At 42.2% G+C, this 23,882-nt stretch overlaps 1 protein-coding gene across 1 annotated transcript in view; it reads left to right on the forward strand.

Moving 5' to 3' along the window:
* The first annotated feature begins 9,193 nt into the window (after positions 1-9,193).
* LOC146798403 (putative G protein-coupled receptor 132) overlaps positions 9,194-23,882 on the forward strand; it is a 299,117-nt gene continuing 284,428 nt past the window's right edge. Inside the window, exon 1 of the mRNA XM_085625666.1 lies at positions 9,194-9,663. The gene's annotated coding sequence lies outside the window, so the exon portion shown is untranslated. The remainder of the gene's footprint in view (positions 9,664-23,882) is intronic.

A 23,882-nucleotide genomic window follows, 5' to 3' on the forward strand; every position in this document is an offset into this window, starting at 1 on the left:
TAGTAGATTTGGTTTTTGGACTCCTCCCCCAGATCCCAGCAACCAATCACTTGCAAAACACCAAGCAAGTTGCAACTGTTGCTGGGTCTGGTGGAAGAGACAAAGGCCACTGCCACACCCCCACACATCTCTAAACCTGTCGGACTGCTCCGCCCACAGCCATTGGGTTTAATGGAGGGCCTCCAACTCCTCCCTGGGCCAAGCTAATAACGCCCAAAATCAGATGTTATTCTGGCAGTGAGACACAGGCTGCACCCACCAGTGTGTCGTCACTGCCCTGCTTTCTGGCTGCAGGTCGAAGAAATCTTCGCCCAGCCAAAAGCATGTGCAGAGCAAGGGCCATCCCCCCACCCCTTAAGAAAACCACAGATTTCCACATGTTTGTCACGAGCAGCCAGCCAGCACAATTTATTGCTGCTAGCTGCTCAGTGTTCCATCAGGCATTTTTGTTTAGTCCCCCAGGGTGGCAAGGCAAGGCCCATCTCGCCCGTGTACACCAGCCGCCCCTGCCACCAAGGTAATTTTCACTCACTGTCCTAGGCCCACACACCCACATGCACAACTGTGGCATCTCCTTAAAATATCTCCGATAAAGAGCCCTCTCGCAGAGCCCGTGGATGACAGCAGCACCACTCCCACGAGGAGCAATGCCCGATGATGAAGCATGACACTCGCAAGGGTGTGTGAGGGCACAATATCCAAAGGGAGCAATTCCCCCACCTTTATTAAAACCCAAATACATTGAGAGACTACTCTGATGCTCTTTTCAACCACAATAGGTTGCCTTCTCCTCTTTCTTTAGGAACATTTACCCCTTAGTGAGTACTACATCAGTCCTTGGGAGCAACGGTACTGCACCTTTATTTTTCTACTAGCTCCCCGTCCCCCCCCTCTTTACATTATGAAGGTAGTGTGGTGCACATCAATGGGTTGTCATCTGCCCTCAAACAGTTAAAACCCACCAAATCCATTCACCCTAATGTTCTGTCCAACAAGAATTCACAAAAAGCTGCAGGGATAGGATGCCCACTTTGCACGAATTTCTTTGTTCAATGATAGTGAGGGACTTCTCCAGTTCCAGGAGGCACGTAGGATAGTAAGCTTCTGTGACTGGGGAACAGTGTAAAGCACAGTGGTTCAAGAAAGGTGGTGGGTGCTGCGAATGGCCATGCACTGCCAAGAGGACATTTCAGTTGCCATACATGGTCTATGGATATAGGGGTAGGGAGTGAAAACAAATATTGAGAATTACAAAGGACATAGAAGAGAAGACTGAGTGAAGAAGTTCTAGAAAAGGAGAGAAGGTTGAGAGAAAAAAAGGAGATTAAATAGTAAAAGCAAGACGTAGAGAGCAGGAATGGCAGGAATGGGAAGATAGATGCAGCCGCAAACAGAAAGCGGTAGTGAGGAATAGGTTAAGAGAGGCAGTGGGGAAAGAGATTAGGAGATGGGAAGATACTAGAAAACGTAAGAGAGCCAAAAGGAGCAAAATGAGAGCTAGATACACATTGATAAAAGGTGATTTGAGATTTTAAGTGGGAATTAGAGCTTGTCGTGTTTTGGCCAATACACCTGGCCCAATGGGATTTCAATGCACCATTGTGCACTTTATTTTCTAAGAGCTATCTTAGTGTAAGATCAAACCATCACCTTGTATAGTGGTCTTTAAAGTCCTAATAAGGTTCAACGATTGTTACTTGGTCCACATTGTGTTTTTCAATTTCCTTAACAATTACACTCCCTTGTTATTTTTTACTATATGCTCTTAGTGAGAATTGCTGATGCCTTCTCTTTTAATACATATCTGCCATGTGTTCATTTGCTGGTATAGTTGCTGGAAAGTACAACCTACATGCTGAGAAGTCCAAGTTTTCTTAAGGAGGGGATTTTGGCTTTCTAGTGTACATTTAAATATGGCAGTCTCATACCTGTTTCAGAACATGAAGCTTGACTTTATCTGCATCTGCAGTAATGCCGGACAATCCCTCTGCAAGTAAATAGTTTCCATTTCCAGTACACATGGCAGGCTTCCCTGCTTTCTGCATTAACCACTCAGAAAAGTGCATTTCTGCCCAAGCAATGTTAGCCACATATAGCGTAACACTTTAAGGATTCTACTGCATGTGAAAGAGTGGGGAATGTCCATACTTCCGGAATTTGAGGACTCTGTAGCATCTATATTTGAGGTACCATGTGAGCAGCATCAAAAAGAGATGTTATCACAGAGCAGGATCCTAAATGCAAACCATGAGACCACCACTCAGAGCCTTGGAGGCAATGCAGTTACTTGCCCGTCTACTGCTTCTCTAATTGGAGATGGAGCTAGTGTCTCAGCCAGGCCACAGGCCGCAAATGGACCCATCATGGACTCACAAAATGATCTATCCTTTACCATGCCTACCTGTCATTCTGGTCGATGTCTTGCATAACACCTTTTGCACAACGTGCCTGTAACGATGAGCAGTGCATGCCAATGTCGGAGCCTGCTTCAAGTTCATGCAGTTTTGACTGGTGGTTTAGATCAAATGTAATTGGAGTATACATCTTTAGTGATAGTTTAATTCTGTAGGACGTCCCAACTTTCCCTGTAAAATGACATCTAAGTTCTATATAGTTTTCACCATTGTTGCAACCCTAAAATGTTTAAAACCCACTGTTTGACACCAATTTCCCAAAATATCTTGATGTATATGCTTCAAGCTCATTGTAAAGTTATTTTAACTTAGTGGTGAGTTAAATTAAAACGTTACTTATGAAGGTGAGAGGAATCAGAAAACTCCACACTTTACAAAACAGATGAAGTTTCCTAACTTTACGTGAGGTAAGTTTTATCCTTTTGATCCTTCCAGGTATGACAATTTCCTGATGCAGAATGTCCCATGCAGATCATCCTCCAGTGAAAAAATGACAAGTGTTGAGGCTGGACATCCACTAACTGAGGTAAGGGGTGTGGGAGGGAGTGTTCTGACATGATGTTAGCTTTCTCTTTTATTTTAAAGAACTTCATAAGCTGTGCATTTCACAAAGCCTAAACAGTATCGAAAATGCACTTAGCTGCGATTCAGCCTCCTTTAAAGCTTTACACCCCTCTACTTTAAATCCCATCTAAGTTGGATTGTGGAAAGTTGATTGAGTGTGCTTTAATATGTACATTTAAAAAATCCACATATTCCTTCATATAGATTCACAGCGTGTGCACCATAAATATCAAAAACAGAAAATTGATGACACAGAATATCGAGGACAGAATATTGAATTAAAAATATAGACGAGTAAGTATAGATCTTCTATAACTGAGTCCAGATATATATACCTACGCCATGTATATGTGTGTGTGTGTGTGTGGGCGCACGCGCGTGTGTTTGTGTGTGTGTGTGTGTGCAAGATGGGGAGTTAGGAATAGTACATCTATACTTCCCTATAAGCACTTACATTTTGGTATTCTGGCCCTGATATTCTTGTGTCACAATATTCAGTAGGGCAATAATTAGTAGTACAGCCAGTATTTGGGAAAAAATTACCTATAAATCACAGCTTTAATGTCTAGTCATAACTGAGGGCCATGCCCCCCTAAAAATATACCTCTGGCTACAGGCCTAGGCCCACTAGTAGTGTTTAATTTACCTGAGTATATGGTATACCACACTATAAGGGACTTATCCATAAATTAAATATGCCAAACAAGTGTAGGCCATTTTTACCATGTTAAGGAGAGGGAGCATACGCACTTTAGCACTGGTTAGCAGTGTTAAAGTACATAAAGTCCCATGGCCAACAAAAATGAATTCAGCAAAAATAGGAGGAGTGAAGGCGAAATGTTTTGGGTTCACCATGCAGAGAGGGCCAGGGCCAGTTCCAACAATGTGGACATAACTACACTTGGGTTTTTTTAATCTCTTTTTTCATCTCCCTATTATTTAGCAATTAAATGATTGCATTATTCACTAGGTGAACTATTAAATATTGATAGATTGGCGTTACCAAGATTCCTGTATGCCCTACAGAACACGCCGTTTCCGGTCCCCCTGGAATACTTCAAAGCAATTGACGCGGAAGTCACTACTTTACTATGGGACGGGAGGCCAGCGCGCATAGCGATGCACAAGTTAAATCGAAGCTGGTATGATGGGGGGATCGCTCTGCCCAATATAAAACTGTATTATTGGGCTGCACAAATTATGATTATAAACTAGTGGATACATGCATCACAGGAAGAACCAGCTTTCCGACTAGACAGATATGTCCTGCCGGCTGATCACATTCTGAGGGCCCTGTATACGAATGCAATGAAAAACACCCTCACGGGTCCGACATCACACGCATTCAAAATATGGCACACTGCGCAGCAAGCGCTGGGGTGGGATGGTAGATTGACGTAGGCTACACCGCTCTGGGAAACCCAACGGCTGGGTAAGCTATGCAACACCAAGGGATTTAAACAATGGGACCTTAGAGGTATCTCTAAAATAGGAGACCTTTGGGTGAAAGGCGGGGTCGTTCCCTTTGCACAACTGAGAGAAAAGTATAACATAGCCCCGACCGAAATTTGCAGATGTATGCAGATCAGGCACGCACTGCTAAATACAATACCACTAGATACCCAGCTACCAGAGGCCTCACCACTAGAGGATAGACTCCTTACTGACCACATGAACACAAAAGCCATTTCCCAAACTTACCGTAAAATTATAAACAACCAGCTGGACCCCACGGCGTCCCTATGGGAGCACTGGTGGGATGACGTGGGAGCACTGGACGAATCGGAGTGGCAGGAGGCATTAGCATCTCCAAGAGAGGTGGCGATCTCCTCTAAACTCAAACTTGTACAGCTAAAGATCCTTCACCGCATATACTATACATGCACCCTGTTGCATAAATTGGGACGAGCGCCCGACCCCCTGTGCTTACGACACTGTGGACTACCAGGCACATTTTTTTCATATAATATGGCAATGCCCGCAGATTGTGCCTTACTGGGAAAAAGTTATGGGGTTAATTGCGAGAGTGGGGGAGGCGGAGGTCCCACCAGAGCCAAAGAGGTGCCTCCTTAACATATGGGAACCAAAGGACTTGAACCTGAGGATGCAGGAATGGGTGACACTGGGGATGACAATTGCAAAGCGTAATATAGCACAGAACTGAGGTTCGGGGCTGCCCCCGCATATCAACACTGAAGAAATGACATGGATAACGCCATGGTGGCGGAAAGAGTGGTATACATGCACAGGGGATGCCCCAAGAACTGGTCCAAAATATGGAGAAAATGGAACTAATTTAGGGGAAATATATGTGAACCCCCACGGGCCGAGTCAATCTCGGATGCAAGTGCATAAAGGATGGCTTTTGTGGCGATGTAGTGGTGGGTTGCTCAGCTATTAAGCGTTGTGTTGGACAGGCTAATGGTAAAAACAAAATGGGGTTTAGGTTCATACAGACACGGCACAGAAATAATGTATAATGTATGCTAAGAAGTAAATACCCTCAAGTATTTTGTTGTAAAGAAGGAACAAGTGGATCATGTTTCATAATGTTTGTAAAAATCAATAAAATATTTAAAATGTATATATATATTGATAGATTGTGGTATAAATAATTTGGGGTCCTAATACTGTTTTATGGCACTATATTCTCTATAGATGAATACATAATTTTTCATAATTTTCATATAATGTAAAGAGAAACAAGTATGTTCCTTAATATATCATGTGATCTCTCTAATACAGTAGTATCTATAATAGATATTTATCTGTGAGGTATTGTTATAGTTGTAACTACAGAAATGTCAGTATATGATGTCATCAGGGTTAAGGTCATTTGACATCACTACCTCAGAATATTCAAGGTTATGTGATGCCACTTCCTGTGTTCTCATCGAGGTCAAAGAGTGTGTGGCATCACTTAAATGGCCCGCTATGTGATATCGCTTTTTGAGTGCATTCAATCACCTTGCCTTCTTCAATCATTTAGGATTTCACACCCTCATAAATTCAGGAATTACTGTTACAGCAAAGACCACAGTGCAACATATATTATGGATACTGAATGGAAAATTCCTCTTGTGGCTCTCACACTGAACAGGATATCCACTGTCTTCATCAGATTGCTCCTCATCATCAATGCCCAACGTATTCATCCTTCTTCCTCTTCTCTCTGGTACGTGCAAAGGCGGGCTGGGATCTTCTCAGCTCCTGCAGGATTCTGCCTATTGCCCAACTGGCTCCTCTTGATGTGATTAAACAGCCCAAAGCAGGCTCTATGGTCCAAAAATAAAGTTCTACTTGTGATTCCAAGAACAGTGACTAATTGTGATTGGCCTTTCTCCATGTCTGCTGCTAAACTCTGAAAACTTTCTTCCTTGCAACATCTGCACTACACCCAATTTGAACTCTTTTGGCAGCTCCTGAAAAACTAGTTTTTGGATAAACATTTTTTGTTCTGTTGCTCCTTTGTGCCAGCTCTCCACTTTCCAGTTCATTTTCATGTTGGACATTTTTTTTTTCCCCAAATCCAGCCACACTTCTCGTATCATGGTGTATTCATCCAGTTGTTGTTGATTACTTAGGACCAAGAAGTTCAGCAATCATTTGCAATAGAAATAAAGTTAGCATAAAATAACAAAAGGCGGTCTCAATTGTGTCCATTGGTTCAGGCCGTATGCATGTTAACACTGCACAACTAAAGAACCAGAGTCTTGGAAGCAAAAAGAGAATTTTTACTAGTCTACATTGGGCGTTGTCAGTAGGTAGCCATCATCTTCAGAAGGAGAAAATATTTTACAAAATCAAGCTTGTGAAGTGTGCAGTTTTTTAACAATTGTTCTCCCATAAAATATTTTTAGACTGAGACTTCCCATGACGTGTAATCTAACAAAATAAGCAAATTTTATAAAGTTAAAATATTTGTAGCCAGTGACTAAGTGAAGAGCAGCGAAACCGATCTACTTATCCAACTGGTGTCTAATTTGTCGAGATTTTTGTACTAGGTGGCTGGCGGCTGTGCATATAGCAGAAAAATTTCACTATTTACCAGGTCAATTTCCTTGACCATAAAGAATGTCTAATGATTAACTGGCACCGGGCAAATAGTGAAATAGGTCTATTTATTTTATTGCCAGGCAATTCAGATTGTCTGCTATTTATCCAGCTATCTTGCTGCCTGTCGCCAAGTGGCACATAATCTCTGCTATTTTGACAAAGATGATAACAAAACTAGTGGACCACATCTAACACAGGTTTGTCACTGCCAGAGACACTACTTTACATTTTATTTTGGCTATATCCGCACTCAATAAAGCTGGTACACTTGCTCAACCTGTCAGGATGATCCTGCTGGATGCTGAAAAAGCATTCAACAGGGTCTCCTGGTGGTTTATGTGGGGTGTTATGAATCATATGGGTTTTGGATCTATCTTTCTGTCAAGGATACGGGCACTTGACAAAGATTTATCAGCTCAGATTGTCTGCATGTGAGGTATTTTCACCAGGGTAATTATTAAGCGTAGATCCGACAGGGCTGTCCCCTCTCTCTCCCACAACTTTTTTTTATCTGTATCTGGAGTCTTATATCTTGTATCTGGTTTAAACATCTAATGATTATTCCCCTTAGTAACCATTCATAATAAAAAAGTTTAATTGTTAGCATATGCAGACAACATAGCTATTTTATCTTTTGATCCTATAGGAGCCATACAGTCTATTGAAGAAGCTGCTGTGCAGTTTGGGAAAATCTTTGGCTATAAATTAAATATAGAATAAGAATGAATGAATGAATGAATTAATTAATGTATATAGTGTAAACATCTGCCCAAAAAAAGCACCCCAGCACTTAAGACAGATCCTAGACAAGGTAATATCTAAAATTACAGAGAAGCAGTTGCATATTCTCAATTAAATATCTTGGAGTTCAAATTTCCACCTAAATGCAGCATATTATCTTGCTAAATTTTATTACACTTTTTGACAAATCATTAATTTCGATGAAAAAATGGGATTGGCTGGTTTTGGGTCTTAAAGGACTTTTCAATTTAATAAAAAAATTGATTATCTTACTGTGCTATCTCTACTTTTTAAGGCCATTCCGTTTTGCCTTGAAAATACTTATTTCAGGAAAGTGGAGACAAGCTGGCAAAGTTGTGCTTGGCAATATCAAGGATCTGTTCGCTGTTCACAGCTACCTACCTCTTTGAAACGGTGGAATGGCACCACATTCTTTGTGGGTAATGGGTATATTTTATCGCTGATTCCGCTTCTTGCTTAACTGCAGTAAATTGGGTGCATTAAATGGCCCCTGGTAGGGCTCAACTCAGACTTTCAAAACCACCAAGATGGTTCGAGAGTTGGAGGTATATTTGACCCTACGTACTTCAAACTAACACGATGTGAGACCCTGGACGTCTGTCTTAAGATGTGGCAGGTGTAGGGGCAAACTTTCAAGCTGCATCCATGAACATGCAAATGGTCTTTTAAAAACCTGTGAAGTGCTCGGGTGCGGCTGTGTGGCTGCCCGGGAAGCTGTCTCATCCCGGGCTGCCACACACGAGGGAGGGGGGGGGGGGGGCCTAAGGCCCTTTGAGTCCAATGGGTGTTGGGCGCTTGGCTGTGGCATGACCCAAATCTTCCCACTCCTTTTAGGGTTGCATGTGTACGCACTTGGCGTAAGTCTCCTCTGCAAACTGTTGACCAGATATTCGAGGACTTTTTTTGTCATTTGAACGCTTGCAGTGTTATATTTAAAAGAAAACTCCCAGACAGATTTGTTATTTAAAGTACTTACGGTTGAGGCACTATTTCTTAAATGTTTCTGCTAGTAAATTTAATATGGCTCATAATGAGGAGCTGATGACTTATTAAGTCACCTAGTACAGTACACTAAGACAGTTATACCGATTACTTCTCATTGAAAAAGAAGACATCCTCGTGTTTTTGGGTATCAACTAGTCAAAAGCTACCGGTCGTAATATATCATTCCAAGATGTCTTTCTGAGCATTCAAATGAACTTTAAGAACCAGTTAGAATTCTATTGGTAATACTCCATATGGCCATATAGTCTCTCAGTCTCAATGGGGTTTGCCTTCTCCGTACTCCCAGTGACCTCAGAGCCGCCGCTCCATTCATTATTGTCCCCACAGCGCTGCTCTCGTCACACCCCAGTGAGCTGGAAGTGGCGAGGGGGGAGTTCCCCTGTGACGTCAGTGAGAGGCGGGGTTTCAGATGGGAGGAAGCGTGCCGCCTGAGGGAGCCCCTCTCACCCGTCACTGCTCCGTCTTTAGCTCAGCCTGCGCTGTGCTGCTCTTCACTGCACCTGTCAAGGGTGTCGGAGAGTTCGACACTGCTGCGCATGGAGGTCTACGCCGACTTTCACTGAATGCCTGCTGTCCAGAGCGCTGCACAGACTGCCACTGGATGTTTCCTATAGGAGCAAGGAGGTCTGCACCGATGGTCACTGAGTGCATGCTGCTGTCTGCACAGCGAGCTTGCATTAGACTGTCACTTGATGCGCTAGACATGGGTCTGATGCCTGCACCGACACTTCAGTACATCCTGCAACTGCCTGTGTGCTGACAGTTGCTGCCCTGAACAGGCTGCACACAAGTAGGGCTTCGAGAGCCGGGGAGCGTGCAGTCACAAAGAGTGGGCAATGGAACCCAAGGACAGAAAACAAAGGTAAGGTGCCTGCTTCAGTCCGTCATGGGGACACGCAGACCCGAGACATGGTGGGGCAGCAGTGTAAAAAGACACTCTGCGAGAGGCAAGGGGCATGCTGGGAGAGGCACGTCGGTCAGATATTCACACACTGAGAGCATGTGAGAGGGATACGAGATAGAGGCTGTGAGGGAGGCACACGTGGGCAGCATGAGAGAGGGAGACAGCGAGAGACGGTGTAAAAAAGGAACAGGTGTGGACTGGCTGCGAGTGGACTGTGACAGAGAGAGAGGCACACACAGACAGGGTCTAACATAGGCACCCATGGGTAGGGTGTGAGAGTGACACGGTGAGAGGCAGGCGGTGGGAGAGGCACACAGACTTTGGGAGACTGGCAGACAGCGAGAAATGTCATATGGGTAGATTGCACGTGAAGCTCTCACACAACAGATTGCAAGGCTGGCACGCTCAGTGACAGGCTGCGAGAAGGTCACACGCAAGAGACTGAAAGGCGCGGTACTGTTCTGAGAGAGTCATACATCACAGCCATGCTTTTAGGAATTTGTCACTCAAACGGAATTTTTGAGGAGCTAACGTAGAAATGTGCCTTGAGGCGGACTGAGGGGAAAAACACACGCAGAGAGACACTTAGATTCCTACAGTTGGAGAAGATTGCACAGAAGTAGAGTGTGTGATGGGCACAGACAGCGACAGACTGCGAAAGCCACACACGAAGAGAAACTCTGCAAGGGGTGGCACAGAGACAGGCTGGCAGAGGCAGATACGTGCTGAGAGATGCACAGAGAGTGAGACAGAATATGAAAGAAGCAAGCACAGAGGCAGTCTGAGAAACATAGTAACTAGAGGCAGGGTGTGTGAGACGAACAAAGACATGCTGTGAGAGGTGCATAGCACAGTAAGTGAGACATGGCTAGTTTTTTTTGCATCTTTTTATATAGCGCGAACTCGACCCGAAGGTATTGGAGCTCTTTACATGAGCACCGTATTTACATTACATATTCAGGCACAGGGAGATTAAGTGATTTGCCCAGAATCACAGGATGTGGACGCGACCTCGAGGCTAGTCACAGATTGTGTGAGAGGTACACACAGATAGCTAGTTAGAGGCGACAGGGATAACCTGTGACTGTGAGAGAGACACATTAGGAGACAGATCTGCGCTTCGCTCTTCAGCCTTCTCTCTATGCTCCACGTGCTTCTTTTGAAAGCGGTCTGGCTTTGTTGGTCTTTGTGCTTCGTCGACAAAGAGGAGCGCTTTCTCAGTTAAATTGGGACCGTTAGCAAGCTGAGAGAACAAGATGGGCGCACTCACAACAAGACAGAGAGAGATTCGAACAGTCAAAAAAAGAAAGCCACAAACAAGCACCGAACGGCAAGGCGTGAACGAGAGAGAGAGCGAGCGACAGACAGAAGCAAGCTAGCACGCAAACAAGACATTTGTGTCTGCGCCGCTGAATTGAATTGCTTTTAGGCAGCAGCGCTGTTCATTTGGGAACCTGATGGATTCCGGTTCCGGATGCTATTCTTACGTCGTAGATGGGATCTGGGCCATTAATCGTCCAGGCTGTGTCCGGCGGTAACGTCAGCCGTGGGATGCTGGCTGCAGTGTTAAGTGGTGTTAAGTGGCGCCAGCGCACACCAAGCGCTCGCGTGCTGCACCTTATGGCGGTCTGATGCAGGCTGAAGGATTATCATTTATTTATCTTGTCCTAACTCGCTGGTGACCGGGAAACGTTGTTACAAGACACACGCCTCTCATCTTGACATTCACACATGGCTGTCAGACTCCACAGCTCATCAGGGGAAACCACAAGACAGTCTCTGTGTTACTTCACAAGTTGGTCAAGAGATTAACCCCCGCACTTGCCCCCCTCCAACAATCTCAAAAACATACTCCTTACACCATGAAGCATGGGCTATGTCGGGATTACAGGCCGCACTTTATTTCGCATGATTAGCACTTGCCCCTTGACATGGGTGCCATAAATGTAGATTTTCCACAGCCTTGGTGGGCTGAAAATCTGGATTTTATTAAGGACACGGAGGCTAATATTATACAATAAATCCTTTATTGCCACCACTCAGCAGCAAGAAAAAAGTTTCTTAGAATAAAGAACAGAGAACCTCTAAGAACATTCCAACATCAATAAAACTCCTTCTCATCATCTCCTCCTCCTTCTTACATTGCCTGCTAAAAGAGAAAAACTCCAAACAAAATAATACTTTCAGTCTTCAGTCACAAAATAATTCAAACAAAACCAAATCTTCTTGCCTTGCGTAACGTAGAGTTGAGATTTGATCGAATCTAGCCACTCCCAGTCTGCTTAATTTTGACCTGCATTAATAACAAAGCAACAAAAATAACACCAGGGTTGGGAAATACATGGGAGGGATAATATTAGCCTCCCTGTCCTTAATAAAATCCAGATTTTCCGCCCACCAAGGCTGTGGAAAATCTGCATTTTATGGCACGACACGGAGGCCAACATTATGCAAATTCAAAGCATATTAACCAGACATTTAGCTGCACTATCAATGGGTTGAAAATAAAACCGTCTAAATACAGAATCTGTTGACCAATCCGCACATTTTAAAATATCCTGCAGACTACCTCCCAATATACGTGCCTTTGATGCATCTGCACCCCTCACTGAATATGCACCAAACATACGTATATCAATACCTGCCTTTTCCATCAAACTTTTCACCCATCTTGCCAAAGTGGGTGACGAAACCGCTTTATGTGGGTACCTGAAAGAAATGAGTAATTGATCCACCCCAACAGGTCTTAAAGGCCTCGTTCTACATTCATACTCCTTCACACAACGCACCACACAAAGCTTTTCTTTTTCCAACAGGTACGGATAAAAAACAGAAGTTGAATTATTTTTTTTCTTTGTTTAATGTAAAAACATATTCCCTCAGGAGTGAAACACCTACTTGTAATTTCTAAAGCACGCACATCAGAAACTCTTCTGAAGGAAAGAAGGCACAACAACATTGTAAGTTTATAGGACAAATCTTTTAGATCTAAATGCATATTGTCATCGCATGACTCAAGAAAACGTAAAACATGAGACACGTCCCACAGAGAAGTATATCTAGGACCAGGGGGATTAGCCAACCTGATGCTTCTTAGCAACCTCTTAACCATAATGTCCTGTCTGACAGTAATACCATTCACCAGAACATGACCTGCCGAAATAGCAGATCTATGTAAATTCACTGACCTATAAGCCAAACCCCTCTTATACAAATCAGTTAAGTAATTCAAAACATGAACTCCATCTGCTGAAACGGGATCCACATTCCTTTCCACATACCAACCATTCCATTTATTCCAAGCTGACCTATACACCTTCCTAGTTCCATGTGCCCATGATTCCTCAAAGAGTTTCGAAGCCCCAGATGAAAGTCCTGGCTTTCTCCAAACTCTCCTGAAAGTTTCCAAGCCACAAGCTGAAGTTGACATGATTCTACGAGCCTATGAACCTCCCCCAGAGGACCTCGCAAGATTCCTAGAAACATTGGCAGAAGAATTGGCAAATCCACACTCCTCTCCAGCAACATAGGGTACCAAGCTTGTGAACTCCAAAACGGTGTGATCACCACCACCGTTTCCTTCCATTTACGAATCATCCCTGTTTCTCTGCTGATCATTGAAAAATGAGGGAAAGCATAAGGCAGAAGACCTCTCCAATCTTGCAGAAAAGCATCTATTCCCTGAGCCTCCGGATCCGGATTCCAGCTGAATAACCTCTCTAGCTGTGAGTTTATTCTGTCCGCAAAAAGGTCTATCTGAAAAGGCCCCCAGAAACTGTTCAACCTCGCATAAACCAACCTGTACAAGGTCCAATCGCTGGAATCGTAAAAAATCCTCGAATACCAATCTGCTACTGAATTTGAATTGCCAGGAATATGTTCTGCTTCAACATAAATGATTTTCTCCAAACAAAACTTCCAAAAGATCCTCGCTAAGTCCGCTAGATCTTTCAAACGTGGACCTCCCATCCTGTTGACATACCTCACAGCAGAAACATTGTCCATTCTTAAAATAACCAAGCATCTTGCAGTCTGTTCCCCAAAACATTTTACTGCAAAAGAGCAAGCTAATAATTCTAAACAATTTATATGCAGTTTCCTTTCCTGACTTGTCCAACGTCCGCCAGTACTTAGCAATCCGCATCTTGCACCCCAACCTTCCAAGCTTGCATCTGACTCCACAACTAGATCCTCATTCTCTCCAAAAATTGCTCGCCCATTCCAAGCTTCCATATTCCTCAACCACAAAATTAATTTCTGTCTTGCCTCCTGCGTAAGACATACATTCTCCGAATATTTCAAACCATTCCTCAAATGCAAAACCTTTAACCTCTTTAATGCCCTGTAATGTAAAGGACCTGGGAAAATTACCTGTATTGTAGAAGACAGAAGTCCAACAATGCGTGCTATCATTCTTAGAGATACAGTTCTTTTTCAGAACATTTTCCAATTCCTTTCAAATTCTCTTTAGTTTCTCCTTTGGACGTTTCAGAATTGCTTTCACCGTTAGCCACTACAAAACCCAAAAATTGTGTTTGTTGACTTGGCACACTTTGAGGTTTCTTTCTGTTCACCACAAAACCCTCCGATTTCAGCAACTCTACTGCTAATTTTGTATGAGAAAGAAGAGTTTTCCTGTTCTGATCCATAATCAACATGTTGTCCGAATAGATTATTAGATGAACAGCCCTCTCCCTCAGAAAAGCCACTACTGGTCGAAGCACCTTCGTGAAACGCCACGGAGCTGACGAAAGGCCGAATGGTAGACAAACTTCCACAATTGGCCTTTCCACATAAACCTCAAAAATCTCTGATGCACTTTCCAAATTGGTATTGTAAGATAAGCATCCTTCAAGTCCAATCTGGTCATCCAGTCTCCTTTCAACATCACCTCTTTCAACAGATGAATCCCCTCCATTTTGAAATGGTGATAAACTACCCAATCGTTCAACTGTCGTACATTTATTACTGGACGCATAACCCCCTTTGTCCTTTTTCTCCACCAAAAATATGTTGCTTATAAACCCTTCTACAAACTCCCTCTCTCTTTCTATTGCTCCTTTTTTTAACAAATCTTGAATCTCTCTATCATATTTATCTGTTCCTTGGTTTGCGATGAACTCTACTTTGAAACCGTGTACAGTTTCCAACACCCATGGGTCCTTTGTTATTGACCACCAAACTTGATAAAATTGGACAAGTCTGCCGCCCAATTTAAAGTGGCTAGCAGAAGGGTCAAGACTTACCACTTGCGCCTCTGCCTCGTCTATCTCCTCTGTTGTATCTTCCTCTTGAACGTTGTCTTTGGGGATAAAATCCGCCTCTGCGAAAATACTGTTGACTCTGGTAACCTCTATCTCCAAAACCGCGTCAAAAGGAGCCTCTTGTGATGCCATGGCCTCGGCCAGGGAACCGACTCCGCGTTCTCCCGGCTGACCCAAAAACCCGATCACTGAAAACTTTTAAAATCTCTCTTTGAGACTTTTGTAGGCTGCTGAAAGCTCCTACGTACCTTGACAGATCCTTAATAAACTCATCTCCAAAGAGAAGTGCCTTAGCCAAAGAATCTTCCTCTTTAGTCGCTAGGTCTACCAACTTTGGGTCTATTTTAAGTAATATACCCTTTCTCCGTTCAATGGAGAGAGCCGTATTCTCATTGCCTAATAAGCAGACCACCCTTTGAATCCATTTGCGAAGCTCCTCCACATCAACACTCTGTTTACCGACATAAGCCTCCTCTGCCATGTCAACATCCAATAATCTGTCCTGGCAGGACTTCAACCCTCGATCTGTACCTTTCCTAGGGTCACGACTCCCTTTTGCTATAAAGGCAATCATCTTAGAATCAAATTCTGGTGTAATTAACACCTTATTATCCACGGTTGGTCGAGGCCACTCGGCTCTGAGCCTAACACGCACCTCCTTTGGTATTTCCCTTCTTAACCAAGATTTGTAAATACTGTGCCACATGATCGGATGGAGACCACTCTGGTGAGAAAGGGTGTTTAATAAGTGAAGGATCAAACATATTGTCACCCAAAGGATCTTTAATGTTATATGTCTCTGAACCTGACGTCTCATCCTTTTTAGCACTTTTTTCGATTACTTCATCCTCAGAATCAAAATCAGAACTACAACTTAGTTCAACCTCTGCGCTCCCAGAGGAATCCTCACATACAACGTATTTGTGTCTGTGCATCCTCTTACTTGCATCATCACTTGGGCCTCTTACTTGCCCTTCTTTTATGACCTAGGCATCTTCTGCTTGCCTGTCTGAACAGCAAACCTATTCTACCATAGTAGATTTCTTTTTCTTTCCCAGTTGAACACTGGAAGAAACATGTTTACTTTTCCGTGATGCCTTCCTATTGCTACCATGTGCATTTTTATTTTCTTGTGCAGACCAAAACCTTTCCTCCTCCTGTCTACTAGACTTAGAAGCAGCCAGGAGTTCTAATTTCCTTTCCATCCTCCGAGAGACCTCTGTTGTAATTTTCTCTATTGCTTTATTTAATTTCTCTTCCAGAGAACCCTCTCCTTGCTCCATAATATCCACTTAAATCACACTCTAAAATACACTCTTTTATAAAGTTCTAAAATAATTATTTTCAATTTCCTTTACAAACCTGATTTCTCTCATAAAAAATTTAACTTTCCTTTTCCCAAGCTTTAAAACACATAAAAACCAGTCTCTAACCCAAATCTGTTAAAAATGACTTTCCGCTCGCAAAAACCACCTTAAACGCTCTCCTCATGAAACTGACAAGAAAATCCAATTCCGACAGAAACACGTCGTTGCTAAGCAACCGAACGTGTACGGCAACACCAATCTGCCAAAAACAATCCTGCTTCTGACCATGAACGTATACGCAAAATCGTGTGTTCAGCCACGTTCGAGTCAGAGTTCTGTTCCTCGTCAAGAGACAGGCTCGCGTCTTGACAAGAGCCCGAGAATGATGAATAGCTCGAGACTGCTCGAGATGGAAAACCTCCTGATCTATCTAAGTTTTCAAATCGCTCGCGCATGCAGACCGCGCATTAACGGTTTCCATTAAAATAAGCATTTCCCTCATCTTTCATCAAAATGAAACCCCTGTTTTACTCGTTAAAAACAAGCACGTATTATTCTAAATCATTAAATCGTGAAAACATGCCCGCATTCTTCCAAATCAATTATTTGCTCGAAAAAACAAACATTTCATAAAACGCTTCATGTAAGGCAAATATTTACCTGTGCTCTTAATATATTCTCAAATTTAAACTGTACTTTCTTTCATGTTTTAAAGAATATGACAACATATTCTTCTATATTAAAACATTTTAAAACACAAACTGAAAAATTAATATTTTACTTCATCAGTACTTAAATCTAAAAGCTTTCAAATTATTGCTATATCTTAATAAAAATAATCTAATTGAACTATAAACCTTATATACTCTTAAAATCTTTATATTATCTTATTCAAATAAGTCAATCAAAAGTAATACTTATCTCTTTGAGCAGCAGCAATAAAAGAAGGAGGAGGAGATGATGAGAAGGAGTTTTATTGATGTTGGAATGTTCTTAGAGGTTCTCTATTCTTTATTCTAAGAACCTTTTTTCTTGCTGCTGAGTGGTGGCAATAAAGGATTTATTGCATAATGTTGGCCTCCGTGTTGTGCCATAAAATCACAACCATCAGAAATCAGTCTCTGGTTAGTTGTGAATCATGTCATAAATCATTTCTCACACAATCATTGATAAGCCATAAGTCATACATGTCATCTTGGGAGGTAAATAGAGTTCTCGGTGCTGGGTTTTCTACTCTCTGAAAGAGCAATACCTTCTCAACTGCTGTTAGGCTCAACTCGCTACCTTGTCTGTCCAATTGTGCCCTGCCGTCTGGCGGGTCTGGGCAGCAAATGCTATGCCCTGTGTATGCCCAGGGCCGGACTGGGTACCAAAAGCAGCCTGGCAATTTTGTGGGACCAGCCCGCAGTGGGGATGCAAGTGTGAAGCACTGCTGCTTTTGTTACTCAGGCCGATATGGTAGCACAACTGCAAAACCGGCCCCCAGTAACAAAACCGGCCCCACCCCGGCAATACCGGGCCTCATCCTTCCAGCCTCCCGGGGAAATACCCGATGCCCGTTATGGCCAGTATGGCCCTGTGTACTCCCCTGTCAGCAGACTTAAAAGAGAAAAACATATGAAAGTTTTATTTTGCTAAACTCTATATTTATGTAGATATATAGATGTAATTACACTAAAAGTTACCATTTCAGAGCATACAATGCAAACTCTTTTAAGCAGGGACTCTAAATTATACGTTTATTACTGCTATTCGGCTCAATTGAACCACTGGCGTAACGAAACTTGAGGGGGCCTCCCTGCAAGGCATGTGGAGGGGCTCCCTTCTGGGCTCAATCAGAAGCTCTACAGCCAGAGTGCTGTGCTGAGGGGGCCCCCTAGAACATAGGCCCCCCCCCCGCACCGAGAGGGCTGCGAGGGCCTGTTTTACGTCCCTGAATGGAACCACTTTTATGATAAATTGTTCAAGGATTGGAATTTTTTTTAACTGAAAATGCAAACCTATGTCTTCCAAGCATATTAACAATCTGAAATTGTTATGATGATTTAAACCTACCAACAGCGAGTATGCACAGATCTCTGTATCACATAATCCCACTGAGCTATCCATCACATAATCCCACTGAGCTATCCTGCCAGTATTTTACCATGACACTAGCTAGATACGCGTAGATCCATGCAGTGAGTGCCTACACCCACAGATTGTTTGTGGTGAATAAAGTCATCAAGAACAGCTTTACTTTTGTATCATTCCTTGTCAATTTCTTTAGAGCATAATTTTGAAAAATAATGCATATGTACTGGCAGAACCCTAGACATAAGTACTGGCAGACCCCTGGACATAAGTACTGGAAGACCCCTAGACGTATGTGCTGACAGACCCCTAGACATATATACCGGTATTCCCATAGGTTGATTGCTATGGACTCTGCTCCTCATGACTTCGACCACCATGAATCTGCCTTTCCTGACTCCACCCATTTCTTTAATTGTTGACAGGGCCATAGGAGACACTGCATTTCTAGTGAAGACAAGGACAGCCTTGGGGACCTTCCATTGACCCTATAACAATTGGCCGTGATTTGCCTGCTGCAGGCTCCGATAAACATGTACAATCACATAGTTCTGAAGTGAAATGGTGAGAAAGTCAGGCATGTAGTCACAGTTTGTAAGTATGATTTATAATTTACGTTCTGCAAAGTAATTAGATCAATTGTGAAACAACATGTTTATGAGCATTGAACCTCAATGCATCAAGTACAACCGGGTGAGATGGAAAAAAGGAAAAACATATAAAATGTTTCTAAATTTAAGAATGCAACTGGAATCAAATGTTCTTAGTGGCATTTCTAAATTTAAGAATGCAACAGGAATAATCCAAAACCATTCTTTTTGCAGGCATCTATAGTAAAATCATCAACTTTAGTTTGAAAAATCAAATATTTTTTAAGTCCATTCAGTGCTCAATGATTTAATTTGATTGATTGATTTGATTTGAAAATTTGTAGAGCACACAAATGCCCAAAGGCGTCTTGGCGCTAAGTCGATGTAGAAAACTAGAACTGCCGATAATATAATGCTCTAACTAGGAGGTAAAAGCCAGGTTTTTCAGCTTTCCTGAATGATAGTAGTGAGGGGCAATTTTTATTGTAATGTGGAGAAAGGTTCCAAGTCTTGGCTGTCTGCAGCAGGATGCTTCTCCCCCCCCCCACCTGACCTGCTTGAATTTAGGGACCTGAATCAATTTTGCCTGACCAGATCTCAGGCTCCTGGGTGGCTCATACCGTTTCAGATGAGTTTTTAAAAAGTGTGGTCCTACACCCTGGAGGGCCTTATAGGCGAGGCAGACTGACTTATACCATATCCTTTTCTCCATTGGTAACCATATTATTTGCTATTTATATGTATGCCAATCGACTCCATCATCTCTTTATTGTATGTTGCATATAGTTATATGATTCAGTCTTTTCTCTGACATAATTGACCTTAGTTTAGGTTTCAAACGGCAGAGGACACTGAAGCATCTCTCACAAGAAGATACCTGAATAACTAATAGAATTTATAGTTATTTTTTAACCTGTCGGAAGCATTTTTCAGAGCATATCTGCCAGGTTCTGGACTGATGAGCAATTGAACATACTTGACAATATAGTTAATTGAGCTGAGAATAGAAAAGTGTCAATGCTGTTGCTCGTTCAAAGTCTGTGTTCACATTTTTTTCAATGGTTTGGATGCCTTCCTGGTCCCTTGACTAAGATGAAGAGAAACTGTATCTAAGAGTGCAAAATACTTAGGCGATAGTTGTGCTTGATAGAGGATGAAAAGTTTCTGCTGGTCCATCATCTATCCATTTAGGGATTTCCTGCAGTTGTGGCACTTCAATGTTAGTAAGGCGGTACTTAGCAGTCATGTGGTAATTGGAGTTGAGAAGACTGTCAAAAGAGTCTTCACTGCAAATCTTTAGTATTGCATTTTGTGTTGCAATCACAGCAGCTAGTAATCCTGATATAGCTTGCTGGAGTCCTTGAATAGCAATACTCAAGCATCCCAGAAGCTGTAGTCCGAGAGCAGGTGTTTCTTTCTGAGAGTGTGGCTGCAGCTCACAAGCCGACATTGCCACTTATTCTAAGGATTCCAGAATAGGTTGATATTACTTTTTGTACAGCTTTTACATGGGACGCCCACGGCGCTGAATACAATCTTTCTTTTTTGTTTTCAAAACATTTGCAGGACCTTCTACAGTATTTTGGATTAGTTCTGGGAATATTTTGCAGGATGACACAGATTTCCAAAACAGAGTCCCAGGTTCTTGTACATATAGTAATGCATCTCCCATTACAGAACATGTATATGCTGCCACCTGCATCACTAGATTTGCACAATGTGCTCCACGCTGGACATAAAGTGCAAGGGTTTATTCTTGAGTATTAAAATGTGTGCACCATTTATTTTTTCCTGATATCTGTTTCACAATTATGTTTGTGCTCTTAGGTCCAACAGAGAAAGCCTTGACATAAAACATCCTTTACAATTTGTAGCATTTGTCATCCCAGTGGTATTTTAAGCCTTGTACAGTCCAATAAAATGCTTGTTCGGGTCCAGGGCAGTGTAATGAACACTAAAATGTTCTTGTTCCTGTATATATGTATGTGTGTGTGTGTGTATATATATATATATAAGTCCTATGTTGATGTCTATGACATGAGTAAAGTATTTATGTCCATTGAAAGTCGACGCCTCTGGCAATTGACAAAGGCGGAAGCCGAAACGCGTTTTGCTGTGAATTTGTCCTGTTAATAAATCTGGACACTGTTCCCGTGAGTGCTGGTGTATTTGTGTACCTGGAGCTGTGACCGCACGCGGTATCCGTCACCGCGTTGATAGCACCCGATCGCGAGTGAAGGGACGAGACGGAAAGTTGAGCTGGATATATATATATATCTATCTATATATTCACTTAAAAAAACCATAGGTTTCACACATGTTATAGTTAGGTGGACATTTCACTCGTAAAAAAACAATGAAATTCCACCGTTATAGTTAGTTCAGATAACTATAACTCGCGCGCCCGCAATCCAGTGCTCATGAAGTCACTTATTTCATCACTCATGACATGGTCAGTGGCATCACTCATGACATCACTGATGACATCATCCTTGTGATAGAGTGGCGGTCGCGCGAGTTATAGTTATCTGAACTAACTATAACGGTGGAATTTCATTGGTTTTTTACGAGTGAAATGTCCACCTAACTATAACATGTGTGAATCCTATGGTTTTTTAAGTGAATTTGCAAGGTTTTTTAAATGCTAATTCCTAACAATTACGTGCCTGAAACCTATGGTTTTTTATGTGAGTTTTTACGGTTTTTTAAATGCAAATATAAAAAAAATATTTTTAAATTTTTTTATGGTTTTTCACGGTGCGCACCCCGCGATTTATTTTTTTCAAATAAAAATAAAATGTTTTTTCACCCTTTGGGGTCCTTTAGGGACCCCCTGACAAAGGCTAGGGGGTCAGGAACTCTCTACCCTGCCCCCTTTTCACGTTCGCCACCTCTCTTTTTCACTCTCGCACCCACAACAAACAAAATGGCGGCCGACACTTCCTGATTTCGACCGATTCGAACATTGACTGACATGTAACCACCAATCAGAATTACGCTCGCGCACGTTATGGTGAGCGCACGGTGCGCAGCTATAGATATGTATGTGCTTTTAAATGCAATTTTCTCAGGAACTACTGAACAGATTGACTCCATATATGCAAAAGGCACTTCCCTGACCTGAGGACTACCTCTGTGCCAAATTTCAAGTAATTCTGTTCAGCCGTTCGGGCTGTACCTTCGACTAAAGGTCCTATGGGAAAATGCATGGGGAAAACGCGTTTTGGGACCCCCTTTTTTCTCGGCCCCCGCTTGACAAATCCCCCCGAGACTTTCAGGATAGGAGCTGAGCGGAGCGCCCCATTAGTTTTGAAAATTTCGCGATGATCCGTCAACCGGCGCCAAAGTTATTCAAAATAGAATTTTGAGATTTCCTATGGAAACACGGTCCTAACTATAACTATCTACTGGCGACCGCCAGTAGATAAAATATATATATATATATATATATATATATATATTGATTTCAAGCATTCACAAACTTCCAGCGTATAGCGAGAATGAACGCACAAACTCCTCTTCGTCGGTGAATACAATTATTTTATTATATTTTTAACTCCCTTCTGTCTGCCATGACGCGTTTCGGCCGGAAAACGGCCTTGATCACATGAGGCTGACTTTGCGAGAAGCAATTTTTAAAGTGATAGCACCATGTCACATGATAGATGGACAATGAAGATATACTATAAAACACACTTTGTTCTCCCGCAAAAAAGAAGAAAGACCATATTCTGTGTGCAACAGTAATACGAAGCATCGTAATAAATTTGTTGTAGGTAAATCAAATGTTTAACACACATCCTATGAAAATATATAAACATGATATAATTAAATCCTGAATGCTAACTGTTTGGTAAGTTTGGGAAGCCCTGCATGTTTCAATAGGCAGCGCATAATGAGATAGCGGGCCAGCTTGATATTTTCTGCATGAATGCAATGTTACTTGTACAAAAAGGCCACCGATCTAAGTGCAAAATGCGCGAATAGTGCTCAGGAAATATTAAAAGGGCTATCAATTCATGTATATAGTACTAGGATGAATAAAAACTGCAGGTAAAAAATTGTGTCAATAAAATTCCATGTCAGTCCATCTGGAAATTAATATCCCTAATGGTTCCTCCCAATATATATTTTGTGCGTGTATGTGAATGTGCAAAAGTTGCTATAAAGTGCAAAGTGCAAGTAATGTGCAAAATTTGCTATATTATATGGTGTGAACATAGTACGCACGTTTAAATAAATTAAATAAAAAACCCCATGGAAAAGTCTATTATCCATAAAGTTAATTTATTCAAAGTAGTTAAAAAGTGCTATCATAAAAAATTTAAGAAAATGATGGTGGCGAGGCCAGGATAAATGACAATTTGAAAAATAGAGATAAAAAGATTATGTGATAAAAATGTATACAGATTGCTTTAAACGAAGGGTGAGGTCATAGATCACAGATCACAGTAGATAGACTGTCCCAATGCATACCAAATATGCGATTGCTAGGGTACAGATTATAGGAGATTGTGTAGGACCTCCGTGGTGTTAAGTCCAAACGGGGCCTTGCTGTCAAGTTCTATTATGAGACGGGTCTCAAGTTGTCTCCACATGCGTTCTCTGTTACCCCCCTGTTTTAGTTTGGGGTTGGCATTAATCACGAAATACGTGAGGCAGCTAAGGTCATTTTGAGGGACAGCCTTGAAATGTCGTGCCACCGGGTAGGTGGTATCATTATTGATGATGGCTCTCAGGTGCTGCAGTATACGGGCATATACCTGGAGTTTGGTGCTGCCAACGTAATTGAGGCCACAGGTGCAAGTGAGAATAGACCGCATATTCAGTGCGACATGTGTAATGGCCTCCTATTTGGACTGGTGTGGGGCTGAAAGGAGTATTATAGTGAGTTTTGTTGACTCCAAATTTACAAGCCCTACATGACGCACACTTAAAAAAGC

The sequence above is a fragment of the Triturus cristatus genome, chromosome 9 (assembly GCF_964204655.1).
Source record: "Triturus cristatus chromosome 9, aTriCri1.1, whole genome shotgun sequence".
NCBI classification, from domain to species: domain Eukaryota; kingdom Metazoa; phylum Chordata; class Amphibia; order Caudata; family Salamandridae; genus Triturus; species Triturus cristatus.